Source organism: Suricata suricatta, chromosome 10, assembly GCF_006229205.1.
Source record: "Suricata suricatta isolate VVHF042 chromosome 10, meerkat_22Aug2017_6uvM2_HiC, whole genome shotgun sequence".
Classification (NCBI taxonomy): domain Eukaryota; kingdom Metazoa; phylum Chordata; class Mammalia; order Carnivora; family Herpestidae; genus Suricata; species Suricata suricatta.
The window spans coordinates 22,924,202-22,930,201 of NC_043709.1; positions in this window are offsets into that span (position 1 = coordinate 22,924,202).

A 6,000-nucleotide genomic window follows, 5' to 3' on the forward strand; every position below is an offset into this window, starting at 1 on the left:
CCTTCTCCATTTTTAAGGGTTCTTGTGATTAAGAGTCACCCTTCTCTTCCTGGTACAGAAGGGGAGAGATCCTTACAAATGGAGATTTCTTTTACAAATGTAAATATCTGTTGCAAAAGGGGAATTTATTCTGTCTTCAGAGCTTCTCCCTAGTCTTCTCTGTCTCAAAATAATGAATCCTTATGCCAAAGAGATATATTTTAAGGTGGCAGACTCACTCTAGCCATGATTGGCTAGCATATTTGCTAGCCCCAGTCAACACTTCAGATGGCTGTAGACTTGGCCAACATCCTTACAGCAACTTCAGGAAAGAATCCTCATATGAGTTGGATTTTATTCTCCTCAAAAGGACATGTTGAAGTCCCAACCCCCAGTACCTGTGAATGTGACCTCTTTTGGAAATACGGTCTTTGCCAATGTACTCAGATTCCAATGAGGTCGTCAGGGTGGGCCGTAATTCAACATAATTGGTGTCCTTATAAAATGGGGGAAATCTGAAAATATAGACAGATATAGATGGAGAGAAGACAATGTACACACCTACCAGAAGACAGTCGTGATAATGAAGGCAGGGACTACAGTGATGCATCTACAAACTGAAGAATGCCAAATATTACCAGCACACATCAGAAGATAGAAGAAGCAAGAAGGGGTTTTCTTTAATAAGAGTTTTAGAAGGAACACAGCCTTGCCCTTGCCATCAACTTACTTCTGGATTTCTAGCTTCCAGAACTGTGAGTTGGTAAGTGTCTATTGTTTTAAGCCTCTAGTGTTGTTAAAACAACCCTAGAAAATGAATACAAACCAAAACCATCCAGAGAAGCCACTCCTGAATTTCTTATCTACAGTGACTGTGTAAAATAATAAATGTTTATTGTTTTAAACCACTGAGTTTTGGTAAAATATGTTATTCAGCCATACTTAGCCAATACCCAGAGTTAGACCAGAACTCAAGTCTTCTGACTCCAACTTAGTTATCTTTCTATTATATCAAGTCGCAGTTCATTATCTTTGAGGATAAGAGAAACACTATGAATATTTAGCTTAAATTGCTAATAACATTTTTGGAAACATTGACGGAACTTTCCACTGTGAAGCAGCAAAATTATCTTCATGGAAGACAGATACCATCTGACAATGGAACTAATCTCTCATAAGGTTTGCATTGCTTGTGAGTTCTTCTACACCCCTACTAAGGAGTCATCAAATGGACAGCACTCACTGATAAAAGGTTCTCAGGTAGACACTGTTACAAAAAACATTGTCAGTAATTATCCAGCTATTCTCCAGATAGAGATCATAGATAGATGGATGGATGGATGGATGGATGGATGGATGGATGGATGGATGAGAAGAAGGAAGGAAAGATGGAAGGAAGGCAGGAAGTAAAGAAAGAGGAAGGAAGGATGTTGGGAGGGGGCAAGAGAGAGAATGAACAGAGAGTCATTAGAAGAAAATACACAAAAATAAATAGATTTCCATGCATTAGGTAAAATTATGCCTCATTATTTTCTATTTTTTAAATCAAACTATTGCAATGTTTCTTGATAGTTGTTTCTCTCTGGCTTATAATCAGATCTTTGTTTTCTCTCTTTCACCACTCACAGTTTTTTTTAATTTAATACACCCTTTTTCTGCTTCTGATGGAGGGAATAAAAGTATGTATTAAGTATATATATATATATCTTAATAGAGTCTCAATAATGTAATTTCAGAGGTCTTCTGTTTAATGCCATCAATTTCTTAATTGCAACTTGATCTAGATAAGTGCATCTCAGAATATCTGAAGCTTGAAGCAGAAAAGAAAAAATACATGTGATGTGTTTTGGCCTAAAGTCTCTCCTCTCAGAAAATAACTAATTGAGTCCCATGTAGCCCTGCACAGTGTCCAATGTAATGGGAGCTGGGGACCAGCATAACGTACCCATCACTTGAACAATTACAAGAGTAGTATCTTACATAAAGCTATTTAGAATCTCAAATTTAGCACCACCAAACATCATTTGGTTATTTATTATCTGCATAATTGTTTATTTTATTTTGAGAGAGACAGAGGAAGCACAAGCAAGGAGGGGCAGAAAAAGAGGAAGAGAGAGGATCCCAAGCAGGTTCCACACTGTCAGCACAGAGCCTGGCACAGGGCTTGAAATCACAAAACTATGATTTCATGACCTGAGCTGAAATCAGGAGTCAGATGCTCAACCTACTGAGCCACTGAGGTGCCTCTAGTTACTTATTAGATTATAGTGTTCCCCTCTTATGTGTGGCGATGCCCAGTGGGTGTCTGAAACTGCTGAGACTACTAAACCCTATACATACTGTTTTTTCCTATACATACATACCTATAAGAAAGTTTAATTTATAAATTATGCATAGGAAGAGTATAATAATAATAATAAAACAGAACAATTACAACTTATAACAGTATACTATAATAAAAGTTATGGCAACATGGTCTCCTTCACTGTCTCATTATCTTATTGTCCTGTACTCACTCTCCTTTTTCTTGTGATGCTGTGAAATGATAAAATACCTACACAATGAAATGAAGTAAGGTGAATGACATAGGCATTACTGACTTTCTGACAATTCCTTAGAAGGAAGATCATCTGCTTCTGGACCATAGCCGATCATAGGTAACCTTGGATAAGCAGGGACTACTGTATTTTCCCTCTACCTGGAATATCAAAAGCCAACTACTGCTTTTGAAAGAGGAAAATCCCTCCCTTTAGAAATAATAGTAACTGGAAATTCTTACCACTTTCTTTAAACATCCAACATCAACTTCATGTACACTGAGTGGTTAGAAACTATTTTTTTGGATTTTATTCTTCAGGTTGTGGGTACCTTCCAAAGAAGTTACACATAAACAGAGCATGCCGAGCTTACACATTTGTGCAATCAACATATCCACAAAGACACCAATTTCAGGAATCCATTCTATTCCAACACAGTTGAAGTTAATATTTTCTTGCAGGTTTGTTTGCTTTTTAATCAAAGCACAGCAAACAGCAAATGAAAATGATCATTTTCTTTGGATCCACCATGTTTTCTACAAAGCAACCATTGGCTGTGATTAAGTGAAGACAAAACTACATGCTGTGGCAGTTGAAATACTTCTGGAATTTATTAACTTCAGTATACATGCTAAGGCCAAATGAGCTTCTTTAATTTCCATAATCAAATTGTTTTTGTGAAGTTAAAAATACTGTAATGAGGCCAAAACGGTGTGCTTTCAGGGGGCTCCCATGGTGAAACAAATGGGATTTTAGCTTTTCTAATTGGGCATACTGCAAGCTGGCTTGATGCTGTCCTCAACACAGGATGTTTGTTATCCTAACAAAAAAGAGGTCTACAGCTGTCAGCATAATGCTATATGGCTTTTCAGAGGCCTGCCTATGGGAGGAAGACTGTGCTCTCTGGCTGGGACCACCCAAAGGGCAAGATCAAGTAGAGAACTGTGCTTCTTTTCCCTGATTAAGAAGTTATTCGTAAGGTAATTTGTTTACGGCTATCAAAGGGAAGCTTTGGAAGCAACGAGGGAGAATTCCCAGAATCCTCTGAAAGAATTTTATTTGATTAGGCAATGAATATGGATATTTCCTCACCCTCCCCCACCTTTTTTTGTCCTCTTATGAATTAAATCTCATTACCTGTCAACACAAGCCTTTGGAGTCTAACTGTTCTTGTAGAAAACAAAAGTTAGGCCCATTTTGTTGAGGCGCCTATTGCCAAACTCTGTTGGTGAGCTGCCACACTGGGTACCATGGAAACAGCCTATAAACCTCTTTGAGCTTTTGGAATGGTTTTGATGTAATATTGTCTTCATTTATTTTTAACCATTACTTTCAACTACAAAGGAAAGTGAAACAGAGGGCTAGTCAAATTAATTTTTAGCCATCAGAAGTAAGTCAGTAACTGAATTTTTCTAGTTTGTAGTGGGTATTTTATTTTGGATATAAATATTAAAAAGGATCCAGAAAGATGAATAATTCGCTGTAAAGTTCCATGCTATTCAGTTACATTTACTAGATGCTAGGCAAGTGAACAATCGGTATACTATCAGAAAATATGAAAAATTAATGGCATATTCACCAAATGAATTCAAATCTCCTAAATCCAATTATTCAAAGGGATAAATATTTAAAAGATAATGTAAGCTGCTATAATTGTACATTACAGTGGTGAAACGTGCATTTCCAACAGCATGGTTCCAAAATGCTCTTTTTTGTATTGTTCTAGAGGAGAATATTATAAATCATCACTCAGGAGTTAGATGAAATGGATTTCATTATAGTAAAACTTCCGCCTCTTGCCCCCAATACTAATAGCTTCTGCTTTACATTAATTTGGTTGTTGTTTCCAATTTGTTCAAAACATAAAACAAGTCCACTGTAATAAAACAAAAAGATATTACTTACTATTCTACCTTTTCATGGTCTTACTTTTCATTTCTTTTCTTCCCCAAATAAGCTTTTATTATAATTTCAATGACTCTAGCCAATCCTATATATTTAAGACAAACTTAAAGATGAAAGAGGCTATTTGTATGAAAATCTGTCATTTTAAAACTTGTAAATACAGGGGTTCGTGGTTGGCACAGTTGGGTAAGCATCCAACTTCAGTTCAGGTCATGAACTCACGGTTTGGGAGTTCAAGCCCTGCATTAGACTCTGCGGACAACTCAGAGCCTGGAGCTCACTTCGGATTCTGTGTCTCCCTCTCTATCCCTCACCCGCTTGTGCTCTGTCTCTGTCTTTCGAAAATAAAAAAAATTTAAAAACTTAATTTTATAAATACAGAATCTAAATAAAAGTGAATTGCTAAGTTACATGCATGCACATATTTTGCAAATAAAAGAAACAAAATCGTAGCTCCAGAATGATGATAACACCAAAAGCCATATATGGACTAAGAATATATGATTACAATTAATGATAAGGAATCCAAATTCTGAAATTCTAACACAGCAGCAAAGGTTAGTCATTAACAGCAAAGACTTTGGAGTCCAAGTGATATGGGCTGGAATCTCAAGTCATTCTTACTCTGTGGCCTCAGGCACTTTCTCCCTTTAAACCTTGGTTTCCTGATATTGGGGATCATAAAAGTATCTACCTCCCTGAGCTGCTGATTCAAATGTGATCATACATTCTAAGGTAGTGTATGCATACTATAAGCCTTCAGTTAATTTATGTGGTAAAGATGAAGCAATGAAGATGATCAGGGAGGTAACAATGTTACTGTGGATTCATGCCCCGCAAAATACAATGTTTGAATATACCTGAAATGATCTTCTTAATGCCTGGAAACCAAAGTTTAAGATGTCCAGAAATGGACACACATATATATATGTAGAATGTATTTTGCATTCTATCACTTATGAAGCATATGAGAATATGCCACTCCACAATATGCCACTTTGGTGTCTTGATTATTTTGAGCTGAGGGGAATTGAGAAAAGCAGATACAGACTACCTTTCTACCCTCCTCCTAACTACCTGAAAACAGAACATAAATTCCTTTTGAAGTGTGTTTTCCTACCACCCTTTCCCTCATATCCCATATCAGGCAAGAGATAGCCTTAAAACAGAGACAAGATGGCAGGCACCAGGAAAGAGTCTACACACCCAAATCTTACTAACTAGTCTTTATCTACAATTAGATTTCCCATGTATACTTACCTTCCCACAATTTGCTGCCTGTAGAAGCTCAAAGTCCTTTTCCATTTTCTTGTCACTTCTCTATAATTTTATTATTCTTCTATTAAGATGCTATAGAACCCCAAGTTCTAACTACTCTTTTGAGTTATTAATCACTGAGTATTCCCACATGTATGTGTGGTGCATTTGTTAAGTAAACTTGTTTTTCTTCTGTTGATCTGTCTTTTCTCAGTCCAATTTGCAATCTCCCTGGTCAATGAACCTAAAATGAATAGAGGAAAAAAGATATTTTTTCCATCTCCTACATTTAATGCAAAATACAGTGCTTAAGGTATGAGGT